The following is a 26,643-nucleotide window of genomic DNA, read 5'->3' as shown; positions in this document are numbered from 1 at the left end:
GCATTAGTGTAAATGCAATTATTTTGTAGGACTATTCAAATATTAACTGTCATATTCAAATTACTTTAAAAAAATCAGAATTGAAAATAGTTGGAAAGAAATCTCATTTTATACAGTACAATTATCTACTGACAGCATAGACGACAATAGAATATTAACACTGCCACAAACAAAACCTGTGCTCACTTCCCTTGTTTTTTAAATTAAAGTTTTCAAAAACGTTGCATAACCTGAGGTTTTATTGACAAATACAGTTCAATCTCCTCCTTAACAGCACCATCATCATAAACAGATCGAAAGTTCAGATCAAAGAAATCTGTGGACTTGACTACTTTAGACCAGTAATATCGCAGATGGATAGGTGGAATAGTAGCACTGTTAATTACAAATATTTTAAAGAAATAGAAAATCCAATCACTATGGTGGAACCTCCTTCCCTACAGAGCATGACTAATCTATGAATATGAAGATACGCTGTCATTTCAAGCCTTTGGTCTTAAACTTGATTCTTGAATCCAATAATATGTTTTTGTAACCATATAACCTGAAATCTTGTGGAACAAAATGGGCTGGATTTTGCTATAAAAGTAATAGAGACGCTAATAGAATGTACCACTATTTAGGTGGAAATCGGACAGCAATTTCTGGCAATTATATGTGTTCAGCCAACTATGAGAATCAGGAACTTGTCTGAAATGCCCTGAACCTCCAAAAGCCTCCCCAAAATCAGTGAGAAACTTGGCATTGAAATATATTGCAAGGTATGAATTTGTTGGACTTAACTCATAGGTATGAATTAAACTACAAAATAAGTTAGGACATATCCTTTACAGTCTGAACTTTTTATTTTTTCATGGGATGTTGGCATCTCTGGCAGGGCTAGCATTTGTTGCCCATCCAGAATTGCCCTTGAGCTGAGTGGTTTGCTAGGCCATTTCAGAGGGCAGTTAAGAGTCAACCCCATTGTCCTGGATCTGGAGTCACATGTAGGCCAGACCAGGTGGTGATTTCCTCCCTAAAGGATATTTAGTGAACCAGGTTGTTTTTTTTTAAAAACAACAATCGCTGATAGTTGCATAGTCACTATTACTGAGACTAGCTTTATATCCCACATTTATTAATTGAATTTAAATTTCATCAGCTACTTTGGTGGGAATTGAATCCATGTATTAACTTTGACCTCTGGATTACTATGCCACCATCTCCCCAAATACTCCTTTCTACAGCATGATTAGTCTTAACAACTCTGGCATTGAAAATGAACTTTCACAAGTTTTCAGTTTCATTCCTTCAGCTCTTAATTATTGTTGGACTTTTTCCCCCCTTTTTCATTCTATCTCTTTTATCCCAATCTCTTAATCCAATCTTTCTCTCCTTTTATTTGGATTTATGTACTTGATTTGGCATTGAATTCAATATTCTAGCTGATGTTTTGGTTCAGACTCTGCTCTGCTCATTAACATGGGCTTTGTAAATAGAAGCAGAGAGTACAAAAACAAGGAAGTTATGGTGAGCCTTTACAAATCGCTGTCCAATTCGGGCACTATAATTTCAGAAGGATGTGAAAGCATTAGAGAGGGTGCAGAAGAGGTTTACAAGAATGGTTCCAGCGATGAGAAACTTCAGTTACCATGGACAGATTGGAAAAGCTGGGGGAGTTCTCCTTGGAGAAGAGAAGGTTTAGAGGAGATTTGTTAGAGGTTTTCAAAATCACAAAGGGGCTGGAAGAGTAGATAGGGATAAACTATTCTTATTGGTGGGAGAGTCAAAAACCAGAGGACAATAATGTAAAGTGAATGGCAAAAGAGCCAAGGCAACATGAGGAAAAACATTTTTATGCAGTGAGTGGTTAGGATCAGGAATGCACTGCCCGAATGTGGTGAAGGCAGATTCAATTATGATTTTTAACAGGGAATCAGAAAATTAGCTGACGAAAAAGAAATCTCAACGCTCAGGGGAAAAGGCATGGGAGTGGAACTATAGCTGAGTTGCTTTTGCAGAGAACTGGCATGGACATGAGAAGCTGAATGACCCCTCCTTTTATGCTGTGACCATTCTACAGTTCTTCAATCGGATTGGTTAAGGAGACAGGCAGCTGTTCACCCTGTTCTCACAGGTATAAACAGTGAGGCAGGGAGTGGGTAATAAAATAAGTCAAGTGGATTAAAAGCTTACAGGGGAACATTTAGGGAACAGTGATCGTTGTATCATAAAGTTTAGAAAAGATATGAAAACGGACAAGGAGCAATCTAGAGTAAAGATACTTAATTGGAGGAGGGCCAATTTCAGTGGGTTGAGGAAGGACCTTTCTTCAGTAAACAGGAATCAGAGATTGGCAGGCAAAACTATAAAAATAGATTATTTTTTAATTAATAGTGTACCTCAACCATCATGAGGAACCAAAGCCAGAGCTTCCTGGATGGTGAAAGAAGTGCAGAGAAAAATGAAGCTAAAAAATGGGGTACATGCCAGATGTCAGGTTGTTAATTTAAGTGAGAACCAGGTTGAATGTAAAGAGTTCAGAGGGAATGGGGAAAAAAAAGAGAAGCAAAGTGAGAGTGTGTGAAGAAACTGGCAGCTATCATAAAAGAGAATTCAAAAGTTTTTTTGAGATAATTTACATAGTAAAAGGAGGAGTGGGGACCTGGAAGGGATTTCATGCAAGAAGGAAGAAGACACAACTTAACTACTAAATGAATGCTTTGCATCTGTCTTTAGCAAGAAATAGGAGGATGTTGCCAATGCCATAGTGAGCGAGGAGGTAGTTGAGACAATGGATGAGCTAAAAAATGATAATGTGAAGGCACTAGAAAGGTTAGCTATACTTAAAGTTAATAAGTCACCAGGACCAGATTGGATGCATCAGAGAATGCTGAACAAAGTAAATGGGCGAATAGGAGAGGCACTGGCCACAGCCCTCCAATCATTCTTAGATGTGGGGCAGGGGTGACTCCAGCGGACTGGAGGATTGCAAATGTACACCCTTGTTCAAGTAAGTGTGAGGATAAACTGAGCAACTACAGGCCAATTAGTTTAACCTTGGTAATCTGGGACAAAATCAACACTCATGTGGGCAAGAGTGGATTAAAGAAAGCCACTGCATTTTTTTTAAAGGTATACTGTGATTAATTAACTAGATCAAGTTTTTTTAAAATGAGGGAATGGGTCTGATTTGATGTATATGGACTTTCAAAAGGTTTTTGATAAAGTGCCACATAACAGGCTTGTCAGCAAAGCTATAGCCCTTGGAGTAAAAGGCAAAGTGGTGGATACAATGTGACAGAAATAGAGGGCAGAATTTTATCGTCGGCGAGCGAGGGCAGGTCCCGCTCGCCGACAAGTAAAATGACGCGTGGTGACGTCGGGCGGAATTTTCAGGAAGGCAGGGGCGCAGCAAAATCAGCTGCGTGTCAGCCAACCTGTCAATGGCCAAGTGAGGCCATTGACAGATCAATTAAAGTAATTAGTGGACCTGCCCGTCCAACCTTAAGGTTGGCGGGCAGGCCAGTAGCCCCGGCAGAAAGAAGAAAAATCATGAAACCTCATCCACGGGTGGGTTGAGGTTTCATGCAGGGTCTTAAAAATTTTAATAAAGTTTTTTTTGGAAATTATGAACATGTCTCAACTCATGTGACATTGTCACATGAGGGGGCATGTAAGAGAATTTTGTTTTTCTATTTTTAATATTTTTGAAAGTAGAGGCGATCTCCCTGTGGCAGCATTTAACCTCAGGGGGATGCGTGCGCTCTTTCGTGTGCATGCGCGAAAGAGTGCACTCTTGATTTTAGGCATTCCACTCCCCCCCACCCCCCCCCAACCACCATCCCCCCACAGGAAGCAGACGTCATGCTGGGCGGGCCTTAATTGGCCTGCCCACGTAAAATGGCGCTACGCCTCCAATCGAGGGTGCCAATCGGAAGCTCGCCCGCTTATCAACCTCCCCCTCAACGGGGGGAAAATTCAGCCCAGAGAATCGTGGCAAACAGTTGTTTTTCAGAGCGGAGAACAATATACAGCGGGATTCTCCAGGGGTCGCTACTAGGACTAATACTTTTCTTGATCTATATTAATGTCCTAGACTTGGGTGTGCAGAACACAATTTCAAAATTTGCAAATAACACATAACTTGGAAGGATAATGAACTGTGAGGAGTAGAATGGTAAACTTCAAGAAGACAGACTAGTTAATGGATCGGGCAGGTACTTATGGCAGATGTAATTTAATGCAGAGAAGTGATACATTTTGGTAGGAAGAATGAGAAGCAGCAATAAAAACTAAAGGGGATGCAGGAACAGAAACAACTGGCAGTATGTGTGCAAAAGGTGGCAGGGCTGGTTGAGAAAGTGGTTAAAAAGGCATATAGGATCCTGTGCTCTATAAATAAAGGTATGAAGTGCAAAAGCAAGGAAAACATAGACCACCTTTACAAAACTCTGGTTTCACCTCAACTGGAGCATTGTGCTCAATTCTGGGTACACACTTTGGGAAGGATGTGAATGCATTAGAGAGGGTGCAGAAAAGTTTTAGGAGAATGGTTCCTGGAATGAGGAATTTCAGTTATGTGGATAGATTGGAGAAGCTGGGATTGTTCTCCTGAAAACCAAGGTTGAGGCTTGATAGAGATGTTCAAAACCATGAGGGGTACATAAAGGGAAACTGGGTCAAAAACCAGAGGACAGAAGTTTAAAGTGATTGGCAAAAGATCTAAAGGCAAAACAAGGAAAAAACATTTTTACTCAGCGAATGGTTACAATCTGGACTGCATGGTCTGAAAGGGTGGTAGTTGCCTATTCAATAGTGGCTTTCAAAAGGGAATTGGATTATTACTTAGTTAGGAAAGATTGCAGGGATATAGGGAAAAGGCAGGGGAGTGGTACTAGCTGAGCTGCTCTTGCAGAGAGCTGGCATGAACTCAACTGGCCAAATAGTCTCCTTTTCTGCTGTAACCATTCTGTTACTCTATGTGGTTGCAGTTCCCTGTTGAGGGTCTCGTGCTTTTTGATGTTTGGCTGATGATAACTTGCTGTGCAAAATTCCATGGAATGTCAATGGGCAAGTAGAAGAGTAACGGTTTGCTGCTCAGAGCAAACCCCAGCTCACTGCATGCTTGCTGAATAACACCATGCAGTTACATCAGACGGTGATCTGCAGAAAATGCACAACATTCGCAAATAAAAAAAAGTACTTTCCTGCTTCTGCCCAATGTGATTTTCAGTAGTGACAGCCACAAGTTGCGACAATCCCCATTGGTAGCTACTAAACGTGTGGCCTTGGCACCTCTTGATCACTATCTTACTCTATAGCTGGAGCTGTGATTTTATGCCCAGTTGTCTTCCCCTTCCTTCTTGGTCCAAACATTTGTGTTCTCCAAGCAGCTGGCACCTTCCTCCATCTCCACTGCCACCTAGCCCCACCACCTATCCTGCAATACTACAGACGTTATTTTTAGATATGCTTGCGGCTCTAGTTGGAAATAGAGACAATTGAGAAATGTATAAAAAAAAGCAGAGGGGCAAAGAAAAAGAAAGATGGAGACACCGAGATTCAGAGACAGAATAAAGGTCAGTATGTTGAGGCCAGAAATTTGTTGACATACAGATACAAACAATAAAACAGAGTTAGGTAAAAGGAATTAGAAAGTGGAGACTGCATGCTTATCAGAGTGTGATATCAGGAGTCCAATTATAAAAATGTCGCTAAAAGGAAGTGAGCAGTTCTTAAAGCAGAGGCAAATTCTGACTGTAGAGGCAGAGAAACAAGCCACTCCACACATGGCTGAACGGAGGACCTAGTAAGCAGCAGGTTTTCCCATGGTACAGGAGTGGAGATGAGGCCATACTTCATTCTACTCTTGGTGGTAGCTCCAGGCATCTACTCAAGACTGCAGGTGTGAAGAGATTTCTGAGTATGTCAATGCCAAGTTGTCTCAAGGCTATGTGTATGGTGTGCAAACCATTCTGTCCAAAGTGGTCACATCCATCAACACTGCAATGGAATCCCTCATGACAATTTCTATGCAAGCTCATAGAGCTACTATGCTAGTTCACCTTGTTGACATGGAAGCTTAAACAGTTGCCATATTGACTTTGTAGGCTACTGTGGAAAAGTCCTTCCAGGGCGTTACGTCACTCCTGCACTCCATTCCCAAGGACTGCTGAGGCCAAATTTTTAAAAATTGGTTCAAACATCATTTCAAATGTATCATCAGTATAAAAAATTATATATGTATATAATTATGAGATATATATATATAATAAAATAATTAATGTTGTTTCACCAAGTTGCTGAGATTTCATGTTCTATTTTGTTATAATGAGTATAATGATATTAGTAATAGGAATATTCAATATTGGCTATTCTGACCATTTGACATTAATGAAGACCTTGGAAGCTGTAAAACAATTTTAACCCTTTGCCTGCTCACACTTTGATCAAGTACTTTTCAAGCCATATATTATGAATTAAGCAGTATCATAGTATCAATGCTACTTAAATATTAGTAGATATACTATTTTATTAACTTCAACTGCAAAGAAACCCAATCACAATTTTATGTAAAAATAAACAAACTTTAAACACCAAATGCATCATACAATTTCTCTCATATTCTCTTTCCCCATTTAAAAGAAAAAAATACATTTATTTCACTTGTCTAAATGTTTTTAATCCTTTTCTATGTTTGTGTAGGTTCCTCTTTCTCATGGCTTCCAAATCCATGTCAAAGGGGAGCAGCTTCCAAAAATACACCTTTCATTGGCTAAAAACACATTTCTTCAGCCAATTGTAAAGCCAAGCTAAGATCAACATGGACGAGTCAGGAGGCATAACCAGCTCAACCCATTGATGTACATTCATCAAATCAGAGAGGGGCTCTGCAAAATGAATATACTTGGCAACAGCTCCCAGAGGCCAACATTGGATGGATAAGTAAGCTTGCCTGTGGCAGAATATACATTGAAGATTATCTGGTTTTAAAATATTCTCTAATATTACAAGTGCTGACAAGTTTAAAAGGGCTGCTTTGGCCCTATTTCCCCAAAGGACCTTCAGGTCATTTAATCCTCAAGTGAATAGTTTAATGTCCAATTTTTCTACATTAAGAACTAAACCATAAATGTCTGGGATAGACAACATAGAACAAGTTTAGTCATTAACTAGGTGATTGGCTCCAAAATTTATGTAAACTCTGAAGACTATAAATAACAGGAAAGTAACTACAAAATGTACATCCCACTGCCATTGATACCTATGTATTTGACTTTAAGACAATTGCTCTTTTGTTTTTCTATGACATTTCCTCATGTTCCTAACACCCATGAGGGAAAGCTGTAAGTAATTGACCAAGTCTTTGTCAATATTTTACATTACACAAAGATACAATGATACATATATTTTTATATTAAAGAAATAAGATCGACTCTATAAGGATCCATGATATGAAAAGCAAAAGAGATGCCATTTTCTGGAATTATATGAGTTCTGAGTTTCTTTGTCATTATCAATGATGACAAAATAGCAAACTGGACAGATCCATGAATTCATTGCAAGACTAGATTAAATTCTAAGTATCATTCATACCTTCACACATGTAAAAGGCTACTGATTCATAATTAATTTTCTTTACATTTATTAATTTTACATTAGATTACTCATTAAGATTACATTAATAGTTGCCACAAAGTAATAATGGGCAAACAAAATAGGTGCACAAGTAGGAGATAGTGAACGTGAATTTTAAAAGTGTTCAATTCTTTGTGAGTGACATTTTGTTTAGTAAGGTTTTCTCTATTGGCTTTATAAAAATATCAAAGTAAATCAAGCTATTCAAACTATTGCCAGACTTTTTAAACATTCATTTTGAGTGTTGCGACAAAATCACAACTTATTGCTTCCCATCAGCAGAAAGCAAGAAAGGGGAGAAATCTCTGGAAGGTAACCTTGTGCTAACATTACATGGGGCTGTGCAACAGTGTCTTGAAAAGAGCTAAATAGTATTCATTCTTTTAGGTACACAGTAATGTGACATTTTAATATATTTATAAGTTAAAACATATGTAGAACTAAAATTATCTCGGCATATCCATATTAAATAATAGAACATTTATTTGTTTATATACAAAAAAGTTGCTCCAGTGTTCACAGGAGTAATTAATTAAAGCTTGCATTGTCTTGAACAATTTCTAAAACATATACTATACTTTAATAATTTTTTTGAAATTTTTTTTAGAGAAAGCAAAGTATTGAAAATTGGTTTAGTATCAGTCTATATAATTCCAGAGAGGTTACTAAATTAATCATGTCATAATGAGTCAAACCTTTTTGCTAAAATCAGGATGACATTTAAAACTAATTGTGTCATTATAAGCAATTCCCTAAGCTAAATGCATCATAAAACTATGAATTTCGTAGAGATAGTGATTTAATAAACAAATAGGAAACTGGTAATCAATAATTTTACTTTATTAGCACCCAAAGCCACGTTTCTCTGAAATCTGAAGCTAGCTAATGTTGGATTCATCAAACACTTTTAATGCTTACTCAGTCAGTGAGATATTAAAACTATCAGTAGCAATCAGACACACTTATGATCTACACAAAGACACCAGGGGAGTTATATTTTTGGGGTAAATGCATACAGCCTTTAGTAAAAAGAATAACATTTATTTTTTGGGCCCTTTCAAATAGTATTTTTAAAAACATGGTGATATCTGCTTTGTATTTTACTAACTATACTGGTACAACATTTCATTTTGCTTGGGCAAAATCCTTTAAAATCAAATTAAGCACTTCTGTACAAACAAGCTCAAGTTATAAAGTCATATGATATTCAATACTGCAGGAAGCTGAGCCAAGAGCCAACTAGTTTGGTTAAGATGAAAGACCCAGTGTACTCTTGGTCAAAGAGCTTTTTATATATGTACGTTGTACGCAGGTCACCACAGAAAGAATTCAATACAGCCAGCTATCAGCTTACATCATGGCTGTGCAGCAGATACATACACTGCTTTGCACTGATCACTGGAACAAATGTTAAATACTTCTGTCTTTCTAGCTTGGCAACAATCCACATATTACCCAGTACTAGGCTACAAAAATTAAACATCTGCTTATATATAGTACATAATTATTACATTTCAACAAAAGCGGGTACTTTTATTCTCAACATAGCCACCTGCTAGACACACTCAGGTGAACTCTAAGTCTGATCACAAAGACATTACACACCACCCCCACAGCCATTTCAATTTTAGTTGCGACATACCACATGTTTAGCTGGCGTCTACCTGCTGTGCATATTAATAAGCCAAGTGTTGGTTTCCGAGACAAGGACCATTTCCCTCAAATTCATCACATCCAGCTGTAAGTCTTTTGTTGATTTTTTTCCCTTTTCTTCTGACACAGTATTCCTGAAAAATGGCTTCAGTGCTCCTTGGGACTGGTATTGATCCCCATCCCCCTGCTCTTTTTTTCCATGTGCTGCTCTACTCTATCAATACTCCCAAGAGGTATTGGGTCAGTCTGCAGTTTCAAAACCAGACACAATGCACATCAGTGTACCATGCTGTAATCTACACACAGTCCACGTAATACTGAATCAAGAGCGACACCGCAAGTCAGGTTAATCATCCCCAGTTTAATTAGCTGTGTAGCAGAGAAACAATCAAATCTGAAGGATTTTTCAGTGACCCTCCAAGTAAAAAAATAAACTCTGTGCTGGCTGAGCTATTGCGGAAGACTGTGGCAACAGCAAGACTGAATGTCAAAAAAATATAATTTTAAAATAATTAAATGCAGGTAACACAATTAAGGCTTTTGGATTTTAGTCAATTCAGTTAAAATCTAATAAGATTAATGGAAATAAATAAAGCCTTAACTTTAAATGACAATGCAGCTTTTGAGAAAGACCAGCAGAGGGTAACAGATGAACCTTCTTTGTTCAGAAGTTGAAACTTTTGGACTAATCCTGTAATAGTTTTTAAAGTGCAGATATTACTGATCCACAACCTGAAATTATAGATCTGGTAATGACAACAAGGCACTTTGTTCAAGATATGGAACTCTCATTTATAATAGCCTGGATTTCACGGTCAGTGGTAATCCAACAGCACTTACTGCTGTTATTGAAGAAAGAAGCCCACAAGATCTTGTGATCTGTGTGACATGGATTTCCCTTTCCTGATATCAGCTTGAATCTGCTGCCAATTCAAGAGAACCTCCCGGTGTCCAGCAACAATGATGTCATCAAGCAGGGTAAGTAGCCAATCACATGGAAGTATTCTCACAAACTGCAAAACGGGAAGTAAAAAAAGCACTAAAATTTTCATTTTAATTAAAACTTACGAAAGACAGAAATAAATGGTTGGGACATACACATGGATTAAGTTAGAAGCTGAAATACCAAAGTTATTTCAACGCATTCATCATAATGTAGAAATTTGACATTTCAAAACCATGTAAATAATTTTTCTCTTACAATGAGGCTGTTTAGTGACAATTATGAACTGTGTACACCAGCAAAAACCCACTTCATTCAACAAGGTGTAACTTTTTCCAAGGGTTTTTACAGTGAGTCTAATAGTTTAAATGGGCAAGTTTCTTTAGTTTATTGATTGATTGATTGCATAGCATTCTGGGGAACCTCAACATCACACCCTGTGAGAAAGCATAGAATCACTGGCAGCATTTCTGTATTTCCACATTTAAATGTGCATTTGAAAACTCCAGACGTAGCTGTCACTTTCAGAGGAGTAATAATGATGGTGAATGCTGACGGTTTCACAGTTATTACTACCACTAAATCCAGCTCAGTATGGCAGCGCTTTGGCAGTACAATCTTCTGCAAAATTAAACGCTATATGTATCAGAACACAAGTAATACAGCACCACCAGGAGCAAAACATTTAAAAACCAGTGTGAACACATGCTTTGAAGCGAATACTTTGGATTTTAAATATTTTTCACTCATTCAAAAATGTAATTTTCTATAATAAAGCAAAATACAACTCTGATTTTGTTAATGTTCAACTTGCTTTTAAATTTCCTTGAGACAGAAATGTAATGGTGGCGTCCAGTTTTAGGTGAGCCTCTACAAAGACGATAACATTGTTCATATTAGGATCACTCCCTGAACGTGCTAATTTGTTTTGATAAGCAATCTTACTTCAATTCTCACTCCTCCTCATCCTCTATTCTATAAAAACATGTACAGTTGGTTAATGATTCCTTAGAAAAATAACTACTTTTCCTTTCACACAATGGATTAACAACCTTTCCAGTTTACACCATACAGTATTCAAACTTTGGCGTTTGTGATCCCACTACTGTGGGATTGTAAAACAAAATACACCAGTTATGAAAACCGAAAATGCTGGAAATACTCAGATCATCAGGCAACATACTTAGAGAGAAACTGAGTTAATATAACAGGTACATCACCAACTATTTCACTTTTGATGAAAGGTCTTCAATCTGAAATTTTAATTGTTTCTCTCTCCACAGATGCTCCAGGCCTGCTAAGTATTTCCAGCATTTTTTGTTTTTATCTCAGATTTCCAGCATCTGCAGTATTCTGCTTTTGAAAATGCTCAAGTATTCCTCATACCTAACTAATCTTCTCACTTTTAAAACATCAATGTGTATTAAAAAAAACATAAGAACCTAAGAAATAGGAACAGGAGTAGGCCATTCGGCCCCTCAAGCTTGTCCCACCATTCAATAAGATCATGGCTGATCTGCCCCCGGCCTCAACTTCTCAATTGTGCCAGCTCCTCACAGCCCTTAACTCCCCGATATTTCAAAAATCTATCTACCTCCTCTTTAAATACTTCTAGTGATCTAGCCTCCACAACTCTCTGGGGTAGAGAATTCCAAACATTCACTACCCTTTGAGAGAAGAAATTTCGTCGCATCTCAGTTTTAAATAAGTGTCCCCATCTTCTGTAACTGTGCCCCTAGTTTGAGTTTCCCCCACTAGTGGAAACATCTTTTCAACATCTACCCTGTCAAGCCCCCTCAGAATCTTGCACGTTCCAATTAAAGCACCCCTCATTCTTCTAAACTCTAATGAATAAAGGCCTAACCTGTTTAGCTGTTCTTGATAAGTCAACCCCTTCATCCCAGAAATCAGCCTAGTGAATCTCTTCTGAACTGCCTCCAGTGAAAGTATATCCTTTCTTAAACATGGGGACCAAAACTGTACACAATACTCCAGGTGAGGCCTCACCAACACCTTGTACAGTTGTAACAAGACTTCCCTATTTTTAAACTCCGACCCCATAGCAATACAGGCTAAAATTCCATTTGCCTCCTTAATTCCTTACTGCACATGCATGCTAACGTTTTGTGTTTCATGCACAAGAACACCCAGATCCCTCTGCGCTGCACTCTTTTGGAGTCTCTCTCCATTTAAATAATAGTCTGCCTTTTGATTCTTCCTACCAAGGTGAACAACAATACATTTCTTTCAAAATCAAGGTCAGAAGCATCCTGGTGTCTTATGCTTTCAATTTTAACATGAATCTCCAATAATAAAAGACTAGGAAAGCTTGGATTAAAAATTAAGGTACAGATCTATAGTAACCATTTATAAGAGGAAAGTAGATTGAACAAAACATAAAGGTCACATATCTGATTTCCAGTGAGTTTTGTTATGTACTCATGCATTTTTGCTTATCTAGGTGAGTGGTATGCAATTGATTCAAAATACTTTAGGGATATGGGGCTGCATGCTCTTTGACATACAATGTTGCTCAAGCAGCCCACTGAGACATTAGTATCAATCTGAATTATCAGTATTGCTCTTCAGCAGGATATCAAAAGACCTAGCGGGAACACCACATACTAAACATAATATTTTCTCAAACTTTTACAAGCAACCACTTCTTTTGTTATATTCATTCTAATGCCAAGTAACCTTGTAATGTTTAAATAAGTATTTAATCACCATAAACCCTTGTGGTAAACACAGCCTTCTAACCAAAAATATCTCCTCTGTGGAAAACACGTATACAGCATGCTTTATACTAAACTAAATAGATGGTTAAGAATTGAATCTGGAGCACATCCCACATCCAGGGGACCAAATAACACAGGACCATGAAAGACATTAAATGTTGTGCTTATTTGAGGGTGAATGTAGTTTAAGTCCTATCTTCACCTTTATGAGCGAGTTATGGTCATACTAGGCCACCACGTGAGCACAGGATTAACTTCGTCATATAAATTGAATACAGCTATACTGTAGGTACACATGATCTCTTATGTTTACACTGTCACCCCAATGGCTCTGGGGTGGGGTTCAACCAGTCTTCGACTGTAAGGCAAGGCTCTCTTCCAACATGTTTCCAGCATCCACTGCAAGAGGTGAAACCTTTGGTAGTGTCTTACAAGGCAAAAGTAACTGGGGATAGAGGCAGTAGTTGGGACTTCCCACTTTGAGCTAGACGAGACATGGTGGATTCTAGATGGCCAGAACTGGGCCCCACTAGGGGGCAGACAAGTGGTGTGGAGGGATTGCTGGAAAAAGGGAGACATTTTCTTAACCCCCTGACACAGGAGGCTGGTGCTTGGGTAGGCAATTCCACATGTCCACCATCCCTCCAAAGGAAGCATCCAGTGAGTTTTCTGGCTGAATGAGGCGGGCAGGCACTGGTGGGATCGCATGCATATTGAGTGTTATCCTATTGAGTAGTGCTCTCTTGCTGAAATTTTGGTGTACTTGTCAGGATAGCATCTGCAGGATTTTTATGATTGGAACAGGATATTGTTTGGTAAGCATGAGTGAATCTTAATCTGGTGCGACATAGTGGTTTTAAGATGCAAAAATGTATTATCATTCAGCAATAACAACGTGTGAAGACATTCTACCTTACTGGGACTTCCTATGCAAATGTTTAATTAATTCAATATAAAATTCAATAGCCTGAATACCCTTTTTCCAATCTCTTCTTTCTCTCATACATAGCCACTTGAATTTTACATATATTACACAGACTACAACCAAAATTCTTGGAAAACAACAATGTAATATTGCCTTTTTATATTATGACATTGCCTTGATGGTATGTTTATAATATGTAGGCTCTTAGCAAAAACAAAGACTTGATACATGCCTCATTTTGAAAGAAAGAAACTAAATATATGAAACCACAGAGTACAGAATTTTAGTAATGTCGCTTTATTTTTTAGTTAGTGTCAGTGGATGTAATTTTCCTGTTAATAGGAATAAGCACTGGCACTAAAATTAACTTTTCGGTGCACCACAGTGCAAATAATGAATACCCTTTTTCCAATCTCTTTTTTCTCTCATACATAGCCACTTGAATTTTATATATATTACACAGACTACAACCAGAATTCTTGGAAAACAACAGTGTAATATTGCCTTTTTATATTATGACATTGTCTTGATGGTATGTTTATAATATGTAGGCTCTTAGCAAAAACAAAGACTTGATACATGCCTCATTTTGAAAGAAACTAAATATATGAAACCACAGACTACAGAATTTTAGCAATGTCGGTTTATTTTTTAGTGAGTGTCAGTGGATGTAATTTTCCTGTTAATAGGAATAAGCACTGGCGCTAAAATTAACTTTTCAGTGCACCACAGTGCAAATAATTTTCAACTGGACAACCAACCATGCAATTGTGGCTCATCATCCATTTGTGACAATTATTTTAATCAGATCAAGGTAGGGGGAAGTTAAATCCTGATCTTTCAAATAAAAATTGTAGTGGCAAGGCTAAAACAAATCAATCCTTAGTACTAACTCCAATATTTCCCCTTGGTTACAGTCTCAGTCCTGTTTATAATGGAGGAGGATTCCCAGCAGAGATAAATTGTAGAGAGGAAGAATTTAATCATTCATTTGTTAAAAAAAATTCTATGCTATTAGGCCAGATATTCATGTTCACCACAGATCTTGGGCATGTAAAAAAATCTAAATAGGATTACTGGCACATATTTATGTAAAAAATTGGTATAAATGTCAGAAGCAGAATATAGTGTTATTTATGACCTCACTCACTTTAATGGGTAGCAAACCTAAGTCCTCATATGAAAGAAAACTACCAAATTATTTTTTTTTAAGGTTTTGTCTTTATTTAAAAAGGGTTTTTGGCAAGGCTCTTTCATAGCCAGCTGGTTTGCATGTTTATCTTCAGCTGTCTGTTTACCACATGGGTGTAACTCAGGCCATGGGTTGCCATAAGACTAGATTCTGTGATTTTAGCTACACCCACATAATTAACAAACAACTCAAATGTAAACAAATACAATTAACAATGAATTGGGGTTCTGGTATTTCTTATCATCAGTATTTTTGAAAGTGCTTTTTAGAAATACATAAAAGGAAACTGGAAATGTCCAACTTCAAATTAATTTTAAAAGGTGTTTGACAAGTTTTGTGCCTCCCATTTAGACCCACAGCGCATATATTTGCACTTTGTGCTCAACTGAGCTAATGATTTATATTGCCTCTTGCAAAACTAGGACATATTCATTTAACTATCTTATATAAACATTTCAAAATAGAATTTTCCTATAAATTCTGAAAAAGTGGGAAATTATTCTGCACTTACTGCCTTTACTTTTTTTGGATACTGACCTATTGCCTCAGTTTGACCCTGAGCTAATTCAGTACTATTTATGTCCATTGTTAAGTGGAGTAATTCTAATTAGAATATTAAACTTGATTATTAAGTCTAAAAATGCAATTTCACAACACCAGGTGATTGTATTACTACTTGATTTTTAAGTTCTTTTTACTGATCTTGGACAGATTTTAGATGCTTTTGAGCTAAGTTATTTGGGGCTTTTTGTGTTTAAAATGATATAAAAGCTTCAAAAACAGTATGACAGATAGCAAAAAAATCTGTAACCTTTGGTTTCATTTGAACTTTATGCTTTATTTCTAAAGAGTCTGATGTGGCTAAGAACAAATGGATATTTCAGAAAGCACTTCTAAAGAAAATTGTAAACTTGGGTCCTAAGTGAAACACATCCACAGCGTTAATCTACCTTTTGGTACTTTCTAATTGAAAAGAAAACTGGTCTATCTAATTCAAGCATAACCTGATTCTAGGTGGTTTTTGTACAATTGTAGCTATCGTATTGCAATGACATCTCTTTAATGGATGATTTTGTATCACTTTACAAAAACCCTTGTGTCTAATCCCCTGAGTTTTTGTATAGGACATGAGAAGTCCTATTTAGTGCAATAACAATTGCAAAAATTAGACAGCACTTGTAGTGAAGAAACATTATCAAGTATCCTACTGACCAAGATTCCTCATTATTAAACTTCAGAATTTAAAACAAAAATATTCAATAGGATGATGATTCTAAACCGTGGTCAGATGGGTCGGGCGCACGCCCACCCATGGGATGTAAAATTCTGGCCATACAAATTCAGAAAGATGAAACAACTTAACATATCTATCTTTACTGTAATATTCAGGGTATTAGAACATGTGAATTAACAGGTGAACAGTGGTCGGACACACCACATGACAAAGTAAATGACAGATGGGACCAAAGCATATTCTCGGGATTTCTCAACAACCCACCCAGATGCTTGTCACGTCGTGAGCCAACCGGTCTTACTGAAACTCTGTCTATCTCACGAGGGTTTCCAATCACCACGTTTGAAGAATTCACCTTGGAATTCTCTCCAAAAGTTGCTCCCACTCTTACCGCTTCAACAAGGATCTACCTCCAGGGTTTCAATCTCGCCTTCCAAGATTCCTTTCCCCTGGATTCCCGAGTGCACTCAAGCTTCACATTTTTGGCTGTGCCAAGCAGAATACCACTGCTCCAAAAGGGTACATTTGCCCTTATGGCATGCAGCATGGAGTCACCCAACCTCTGACTGCTGTCTCAGGTGCTCTGGGCTTCTCTTGGGCTTCAAATTTGCTCTCCACAGCTCTCTCTTTAACTCAGAGGCTATTTCCCTGCTCCCTTCTCTCAACTTTACTTAACTGATCGGTTTCTGATCTTTGTCCTCGTCCCTTACCTGGGGCCTTCTTCTGGCACCTCTTTCTATCCCACTCCCTGTTATTTTTTTAATTCATTCACAGGATGTGGGCTTCGCTGACTGGGCTAGCATTTAATGCCCATCCCTAGTTGCCCTTGAGAACGTGGTGGTGAGCTGCCTTCTTGAACCTCTGCAGTCCATGTGGTGTGGGTACACCCACAGTGCTGTTAGGAAGGAACTCCAGGATTTTGACCCAGTGACAGTGAAAGAACAGCGATATATTTCCAAGTCAGGATGGTGAGTGACTTGGAGGTGAACTTCCAGGTGGTGGTTTCCCCATCAATCAGCTGCCCTTGTCCTTCTAGATAGTAGTCGTCCGTTTGTAAGGTGATGTCGAAGGAGCCTTGGTGAATTCCAGCAGTGCATCTTGTAGATGGTACACACTGCTGCTACTGTGCATCGGTGGTGGAGGGAGTGAATGTTTGTGGATGTGGTGCCAATCAAGCGGGCCGTTTTGTCCTGGATTGTATCAACCTTCTTGAGTGTTGTGGGAGCTGCACTCATCCAGACAATTAGGGCATATTCCATCACACTCCTGACTTGGGCCTTGTAGATGGTGGACAGGCTTTGGGGAGTTAGGAGGTGGGTTACTCATCGCACTATTCCTAGCCTCTCACCTGCTCTTCTAGCCACAGTATTTATATGGCTAGTCCAGTTCAGTTTCTAACCAATGGTAACTCCCAGGATGTTGATAGTGGGGGATTCAGTGATGGCAATGCTATTGAACATCAAGGGGCAATGGTTGGATTCTCTCTTGTTGGAGGTGTCATTGCCTGACACTTGCGTGGTGCCAATGTTAATTGCCACTTGTCAGTCCAAGCCTGAATATTGTCCAGGTCATGCTGCATTTGGACGTAAGCTGCTTCAATATCTGGTGAGTCATGAATGGTGCTGAACATTGTGCAATCATCACCAAACACATCAGCAAACATCCCCAATTCTGACCTTATGATGGAAGGAAAGTCAATGATGAAGCAGCTGAAGATGGTTGGGCCGAGGACATTACCCTGTGGAACTCTTGCAGTGATGTCCTGGAACTGAGATGACTGACCTCCAACAACCACAACTATCTTCCTTTGTGCTAGGTATGACTCCAACCAGCAGAGAATTTTCCCCCTAATTCCCATTGACTCCAGTTTTGCGAGGAATCCTTGGTGCCACACTCTGTCAAATGCTGCCTTGATGTCAAGGGCAGTCACTCTCACCTCACCTCAGGAGTTCAGCTCTTTTGTCCATGTTTGAACCAAGGCTGTAATGAGGTCAGGAGCTGAGTGGCCCTGGTGGAACCCAAACTGGGCATCAGTGGGCATGTCATTGCTAAGCAAGTGCCACTTGATAGCACTGTTGATGAGTCCTTCTCTAACTTTACTGATGATGGAGAGTAGACTGATGCGGTGGTAATTGGCCGGGTTGGATTTGTCCTGATTTTTGTGTACAGGACATACCTGGTCAATTTTCCACATGGCTGGATAGATGCCAGTGTTGTAGCTGTACTGGAACAGCTTGGCTAGGGGGCGCAGAAAGTTCTGGAGCACAAGTCTTCAGTACTATTGCCAGAGTATTGTCAGGGCCCACAGCCTTTGCAATATCCAGTGCCTTCAGCCGTTTCTTGATATCACATGGAGTGAATTGAATTGGCTGAAGACTGGCACGTGTGATGCTGGGGACCTCCAGAGGAGGCCAAGGTATGTCATCCGCTCGGCACTTCTGGCTGAATGTTGTAGCAAATGCTTCAGCCTTATCTGTTGCACAGATGTGCTGGGCTCCTTCATCATTGGGGATATTTGTGGAGTCTCCTCCTCCAGTGAGTTGTTTAATTGTCCACCACTGTTCTTTACTTCTTTACTAGATCTGGCAGGACCGCAGAGCTTAGATCTGATCCGCTGGGTTGTGGGATCGCTTAGCCCTGTCTATCACTTATTGCGTGTGCTGTTTGGCACACAAGTAGTCTTGTGTTTAACTTTTTTTTTAAGATATGCCTGGTGCTGCTCTTGGAATGCCCTCCTGCACTATTCATTGAACCAGGGTTGATCTCCTGGCTTGATGGTAACGGTAGAGTGGGGGATATGCTGGGCCATGAGGTTACAGATTGTGTTCGAGTACTATTCTGCTGCTGCTGATGGCCCATAGCCTCTCATGGATGCCCCATCTTGAGTTGCTAGATCTTTTCGAAATCTATCCCATTTAGCACGGTGGCAGCGACACACAACACAATGGAGGGTATCCTCATCTCCACAACGACTGTGCGGTGGTCACTCCTACCAATACTGTCATGGACAGGTGCACCTGCAGCAGGTAGGTTGGTGAGGAGGAGGTCAAGTATGTTTTTTCCTCTTGTTGGTTCCCTCGCCACTTGCTGCAGACCCAGTCTAGCAGCAATGGACTCAGTGAACTCAGTCAGTAATGGTGCTACTGAGCCATTCTTGATGGTGGATATTAAAGTCTCCCACTCAGAGTACATTCTGCTCCCTTGCTACCCTCAGTGATTCTTCCAAGTGGTGTTCGACATGGAAGAGCACTGATTCATCAGCTGAGGGAGGTACGTGGTAATCAGCAGGGGGTTTCCTTGCCCATGTTTGACCTGTTGCCATGAGACTTCATGAGATCCCAAGTTGATATTGAGGACTTCCACTGCAACTCCCTCTTGACTGTATACCACTGTGCTGCTGGTGAGACAGGACGGTAATGGTGGTGTCTGGGACATTATATGTAAGGTATGATTCTGTGATACGATAAGGATGACTATGTCAAGCTGTTGTTCGACTAGTCTGTGAGAGAGCTCTCCCAATTTTGGCCTCCAGGTGCTAGTAAGGAGGACTTTGCAGGGTCAACAGGGCTGAGATTGTTGTTGCTTCCAGTGCCTAGGTTGATGCTGGGTGGTCTCCGGTTTCATTCGTTTCTTGTGACTTCGTAGCGGTTTGTTACAACCGAGTGGCTTGCTAGGTCAACTACATTGCTGTGGGCCCGGAGTCACATGTAGGCTAGACTAGGTAACATGGTCAACATTAGACTTTTAATTCCAGATTTTTATTCTTATTGAATTCAAATTCCACATCTGCAGTGGCGGGATTCAAACGTGGGTCCCCAGAGCATTACCCTGGGTCTCTGGATTACTAGTCCAGTGACAATACCACTACGCCATTGCCTCCCCTTGGTGCTGCCTTCTTGGTTTGGGACCTTCTCCCTGCCCCCCTCCCTGTAACACCTTCTCTTCAATGGCGCTATGGTTCAGGTCTCCTGACCTGCAGTTTCGTACTGTTTCACTACCATGGCTTCCTTTTACTTTAGCGCAAGTGTGCAGGACCGGTTCCCGGCCTAAAGGCATGAAGATGGACAAAATGCGAACACCTGATTAAGGTAGTATTTCTCATGGACATACTGGAGCACAAGATAAATCAAGAAGCATCTCTAAAAGTTCTCTCAGCACCTGCGGAGCTTATCAGTTTTAATAGAAGGATTTTATTGTTGCAATGAAGCAAGAAAAGAGAAGCTGTCGCAAATATCTGGCTAGTTCACTAATGCCCTTTAGATATGGAAACCTGCCAGCCTTACATGATCTGGCCTAAACAGGACTCCAGTCTCATACAATATGGTTGACTCTTAAATGTTCTCTGAAGTATAAGCGCAAGCAACTTCACTGTATCAAAATCACTAGCGGTTCAAGAAAGCGGCCTACCATCATCTTCTCAGGGAACTAAGGATGGCCAATAAATGCCAGCCTTGCCACTATTACCCACATCCCAAGATTGAATCAAGAAAAGGCTCTGGAGCTCAAATCTCCCTGGCCTCGTGGTGAGGAAGTCTCAATGATTTCCCTTTGGTCCTGGTTGTTGCCAGCATTATTACTCTGTCAAGTGTTAAAATTATGGTTCAAGATATTAATAGAAAATCAGTTATTTTCTGCCATTTTTCTCCTAATCTGAAGGTGGCTAAATCCTGCAGGGTTAAGGTTCCACGTGCCATAGGTACCCTCTGAACCTCACACCCAACTGATAATTTTTCCACAAGTGAGCATTGGTATGGAGTGTTAGAGCTCTTTTTGGTGGGCAGCTGGGTGGATGGAGTAAGGGAAGAAAAGGAATCATAGTTGAGCTTACCAGACAACTACTCACTTCCAGCAAGGATCACATCATCTTAATTAGGAGTGGGAATACTTGCTTTCTTTCCCCTTTCTGGTTCAGGGGAAACTGAAGCCATTTGTATTGCTATATCGCTACTTGAGATGAGGGCAGCTAGCTCAGCAGAGACTGGAAGATGAATCTGGAAACTTCTACTCAGAAAGGTTTAGTAATGCTTACTAAGTAAATCATTGGGAAGCTACTTTATTCAAATATATACTATATATAATCACATACACACACACACACACACACCTTGTTTTTCCCCGTAATGCTAATTTTAAATGATTGCTTAGTCACCGAATACCACAAATGCTAAATAAAAACATTGAGAGGTTGTTTCTGCTGGCTGGGGAATCTAAAACTTGAGGGCGCAGTCTCAGGATTAGGGCCCAAATTTTAGGATTGAGGCGAGGAGAAATTTCTTCACTTAACGGGTTGTGAATATTTGGAATTCTCTACCTGAGTGTTGTGGATGCTCCATCACTGAAGATATTTAAGGCTGGGATACACAGGTTTTTAGTCTCTGAGGGATCAAAAAATATGGGGAGCAGGCAGTAAAGGAGCATCAAAGCTCAAGATCAGCCATGATCATATTGAATGGCGGAGCAGACTCGACAGGCCATATGGTGTACTCCTGCTCCTATCTCTTGTGCACTGCCTCAAGTTAGCCATACTGCATTATGGCTGTATATATACAGGCTATGATAGTTACTAATCAGCATTCAAATTCTAATATCACTTCTTGTGCAAGTAACACGATATGCATGTAACAGCCTGTTTGAAACTGATTGCATTGTAACTGTGCTTTAAATTTTATCATAGTAATAAGCTAGAAAATGTAAGTAATTGTGTATTATTCTACACTAAAAAGAGTATCACACTTTACAATTGTTCAGAGTTCAAGCTTCACTTCTGGGTTTTGTATCTTCATCTCAACCAGTGATTCATTATTCCCTTTTAACACACTTCAGATAGTGTTATTTCGAACGTCATCTTCAAGACTGCTTTAATTAACACAAATATACCTGGACATCCACTTATGGGATATAAATCATAATTCACATAATTTATCTACTAGTTATACAAGTGATGCATAGGATTGACTGAACAGTCTCGTAGGTGACCACAGCATCTATAGAAAAAAACACGAATTAAGAAGCTCTGAATTCTAGAAAGTCATATCAAGTGGCACTGTATTTAAAAATCCTAAACAACATAGGCACAGGTCAGAAATGTGAACATGGTGGATTTTTAAAAAGATTTATTGCTATACAAACAAGCATTGCATTTAATTCATATTCGTTTGAAAATTAGTTACTTCTAGTCATTTCTAAGGTTCTTGTGGCAACTAATAGCATTTAGAAATTGGATGGCTGGCAAGTTTACAGTAGTTATTCTGGGATTTGTGTTGTTTATTTGCTGGTTACAGTAAATTATTGGTCTCAAAGTTACACTGGTAGCTCCAAAAAAATGGAAGTAAAATGAAAAGATATAAGAAAGAGCAATCAGGTAAAATCAACATAAAGCCGACAAAACCTGAAGACAGGTCTGCAAGTTGAAGAAAATTCAACGTCATTAAAATTAATAACTACCATCCAGATAGGTCTAACAGGAAGAGTGGCTGTGTGTGTAGCACCAAAAACAATTTCAACAAAGGCACACAAGTGCTTGTAACTCTTCAAACTTTTCATGTGGACTAAATTGATACAATACTAGTCAATTACAAGTGATTTTGTATTTGTAGTGTCAAGACCGAGAGAATACTGACAAGTTTTATCTTGGTTTGTGAAAGAATATGACAAAAGTAAACAGAAACTGCTACAATTCTAAAATGGAGATAAAAATATTACCTTCTTATAATATAAAATTTGGACAGGTACGCAATTTGAAAATTTGCTGATGATACATTAAGAGAGTTAATAAAGATTGTGTTTACTGCACCAGATGCCAAAATGAAAATAGTTTCCTGCGCCAGTGCAAACTTCTGTCATGTCACTAATTCTAAAATTCAAATTAAAAATCAGTCAAGCTAATTTCTTCCAGAGTCTATGTTCAATTTATCCTATCATAGGGGAGTGATGTCTGAAGACAAATCAACTACTTTTACCCAGCTCACAAAGCTGTTGCTAGTTCCTTTCTTCTTTGCTTGCTTGTATGCAATGTTGACTTTGACTTCTGTTCAGTTTCAGCTATTTAAACGTCTTGGGCATGGAAGCCTGGAAAACGTTGCTCACTCATTCCTGACTCCAATTTTCTTTGGCAATTTTGCAGTTTCATTCCTCCTCCCTCTGAATTAAAAAAAAAACACTTATTTTTGTCCTCTTCCTTTCACATAGCACTGTATCTTTTGCTCATCCTTATCTTTCCCTATCTAACTATATTCCCTCCTTTCCTACCTTAGTTTCAATGCTCTCCCACATCATTACTTATCCTCCCAGCAAAGATATTGCTCAAAGTCTATTGAGGCAAGTTCTGTCCATCCTGTATTGGTCTTTAGGGGAAATCCATGTACCCTGTGCAGGCTAACCCTGCTCTAAAACCAGTTAAATGTCTCAAGAATCTGAATTCGTCCCTCCTACACCATCTCTCCAATCAATCATTTACTTCTCTTTATTTCCAATCAATTAACAGGTGGCAGCAGAAGTGAAACTTCTCTTCAAGCTACCTCCTAATTCTCAAAAAGAAACCCTTTAAGGACCTCAAGTCTATTTATTCTCATCATTGAATCCAACATGAACCATGACTTCTGGTTGTTCTTCTTTCCTTGCCACTGTGGCCTCCTTGCTGCAATTATATCTACTCCTCAGTAGCAGTACAGCTTTAACAGTGGACCAGATATTGCAAGATAAGCTCACAGCATCAAAGTTGCATAAAACACTCCAAAGAGCAGATCCCCTGCTGTAACAGTGTCAAGTCGCCATACTTATCTATTCGCTAGTCTTGTTTGACATTATGTTTCTGGAGTATTGCTTAGGCTGTACTTAACCATGTTACCTTATTAGTAGATAAACACGAAATCAGTTCACCAAGATCTAATGGTATTAACAATTTAAAACATATACAAAAAGTGGGAACGTAAATCCAAATTTTGTGTGTGGCTGCGAGATTAAGATGCACTCTTATGTGGCATATGAATGCAAAATAACTGGACACTCCTGACCTTGCGGTATGTTCTACATAAATACTTCCTGGTTTAAAAGGTAACCATGAAAAGTTCTGGCTATTTATTCATTCTCAAATCTCTGCTATTCAACCCTGTCCTCCACAAAAAATTCTAATCCTTCCTATCCCAACAGAAAAATCTGTGAACAGTTAGTTACTCAATGACCTAACATTCTATTCCCAAACAAGAATCTAGTGGATCTTTTTTGAGGAGTTATTCAATGTAGAATTAAATACTTTAACTTAATAACTAATGTTAATTTATAAGGCACAGATTCAAAAGTGGAAAAACTTAACTTGCAATTTAACGAACAGCCTTTAGGTATTCAGTTACATTTTAGAAGCTTTCTGACTTTCTGGACTATCCTGTTCAAATCTGGACTATCCAAAGCAACACTGGATAAATGGCACCCTGAATTTAGCACATTTTCAAAGAGTGACACCAGAAGCAGTAAAGTGCTTTGTCCTAATACCTTTATTTGAAATCAAATTACTCTACACAAGAAAATAGTCATGACGTAAATTACTTGCAAGTTTTCCCTACAGTATTACTAGTTGATCTCCTGTGGTGTTGCACACACAGGGAAGGAACACCAAGTGTAATGTTCAGATTTTGTGAGGTAAGAACATGGGGCATAATCGTACTCGTGGCAAAGGAAAGCTACAATGCTGGAACCAAGGTGCCAGTTTAGATTGTTTGTGAGGTTTTGTTATAAGTAATTGATCTTCTGTGGTGTTGCACACAGGGAATGAATGACAAGTGTAAAGATTGTGAAGATGTAAGCAGTTTTACGTTAAACACATCCAAACCTACATGCTAAATTTGTTGGTTGTGCTGTAATACACATTAACGTATGACTACAAATGTATGACTACAAACAGCCTGAGGACAGTGAGGAGAAAAACATGAAAATAGAAAAATGTTGAACGATTTTAACTGTTACAGTAGAAACTGAACATGGCAGTCAGAATGAAAGTTAAATGCTCCACAGTGTCACCAAGAGGCTAAACCTGTAAATACAGGTCAGCTCAGATGAAGTTTTTCTATACTTAACTTGATTCATATGGGTTTGTGACAGTTAAAATCTTACCCAAGTCTATTAAGTTGTAAAAACCCGCTTGCAACACTATCTACATACACATCAGGTACATTGAAAAATCCATGTTGTTGTTGTACCTTCACATTTCCCTTCAAGTAGTAGGATTCACAGGCTGATTAAAACAGTCTGACAGGCAGCAATAGAACCATCCATCCATGGTTGTAACTATCATTATAGTTTTATATAAAAGGAGGGTTCTATGGACTGTCACAATACATACAATGAAAGAGCAGGCACCATTTACAACCAGCAGACAGACATATTTCTGTGATCCCACCTAACCACTTTGGTGAACTCAAAAGATCCCCTAGCACTATTCAAAGAGGAAATGCACTTTTCCCAATCGCCTGGTCAACATTTTCCTCTCAAACAACACCATGAACCCAGAATGGAGAGCCAAATTCCCCACTTTCCAGGACTTGAATTTCTGTGGTTTGAATTCTGTGCCTTAGGAGATTGCTACCAGTAAGCTAAAATTGTGATCAACAGAAAACTCCATAGCAACTGTTTACAGAGGGGAGACTGCAAGAGTCATTTCCATTCTAACAATTATTTGCAAAAATGTAGTACATTACTTTTCAATCATTTGCTACAAAGCCATGCTTTATAAATAAAAAAATGACCTATGAATTTACTGGCTGGAAACCGGTTTGGATTTTAGAAAGACTGAAGCCACATTCCAGTGACGCAAAACCACAGCTTCTAAAATGGCTGAAAATTTGCATCCAATACATGATCAATTCTAAAGCCATTAAGTAGAGTCAACCTGTCTAGAAAACCCCTGCAGAGACAATTATCTTGAAGGAGTGCGAATGGGATCATCTCCTAACCCATTCACACAACATTCTGACAACCACCTGTAGCAGATGTAAGCACCTCGGTCAATCGTTAAAGATACAATTTCTAATTTTTCCTTTTCTGGCTGGATTAAAAAAAAACCGGAGCCCTTTAGAGACAATGGAAAACTGCCCAGGTAATATAATTTTGCATTCCACCAAGGGGGATGAAAAAAAGACACTCATCCCCTGGGGAGCATGAAAAACCCTCATTCCCTGTTGGCTTCACACCATCCTGAGACTTTTCAAAGTTTCTGAGATGAGACATCAAAATGTAATTACCTGTTCTGAAACAATAACTTCAGCAGGCATGAATTATCAGAATTTCTCTGGAAATACAGCCAGCATGGTACATTAAGGACTCCTTACCAAGCAGGAGAGAGAGAGA

General features: G+C 39.1%; 1 protein-coding gene across 25 annotated transcripts in view; it reads right to left on the bottom strand.

The window, feature by feature from the left end:
- LOC121290601 (zinc finger and BTB domain-containing protein 20-like) overlaps window positions 1–26,643 on the bottom strand; it is a 326,665-nt gene that overhangs the window by 77,416 nt on the left and 222,606 nt on the right. For 15 of the 25 annotated variants that reach the window (XM_041211253.1, XM_041211235.1, XM_041211242.1 and 12 more), the window contains one exon: window positions 23,265–23,445. The exons of the other annotated variants lie outside the window; for them this stretch is intronic. The gene's annotated coding sequence lies outside the window, so the exon portion shown is untranslated. The remainder of the gene's footprint in view (window positions 1–23,264; window positions 23,446–26,643) is intronic. 25 annotated transcript variants of the gene reach the window in all.

The sequence above is a fragment of the Carcharodon carcharias genome, chromosome 18 (assembly GCF_017639515.1).
Source record: "Carcharodon carcharias isolate sCarCar2 chromosome 18, sCarCar2.pri, whole genome shotgun sequence".
NCBI classification, from domain to species: domain Eukaryota; kingdom Metazoa; phylum Chordata; class Chondrichthyes; order Lamniformes; family Lamnidae; genus Carcharodon; species Carcharodon carcharias.
The sequence above is the reverse complement of the archived record's forward strand: the minus strand, read 5'-3'. Positions and strand labels throughout refer to the sequence as shown.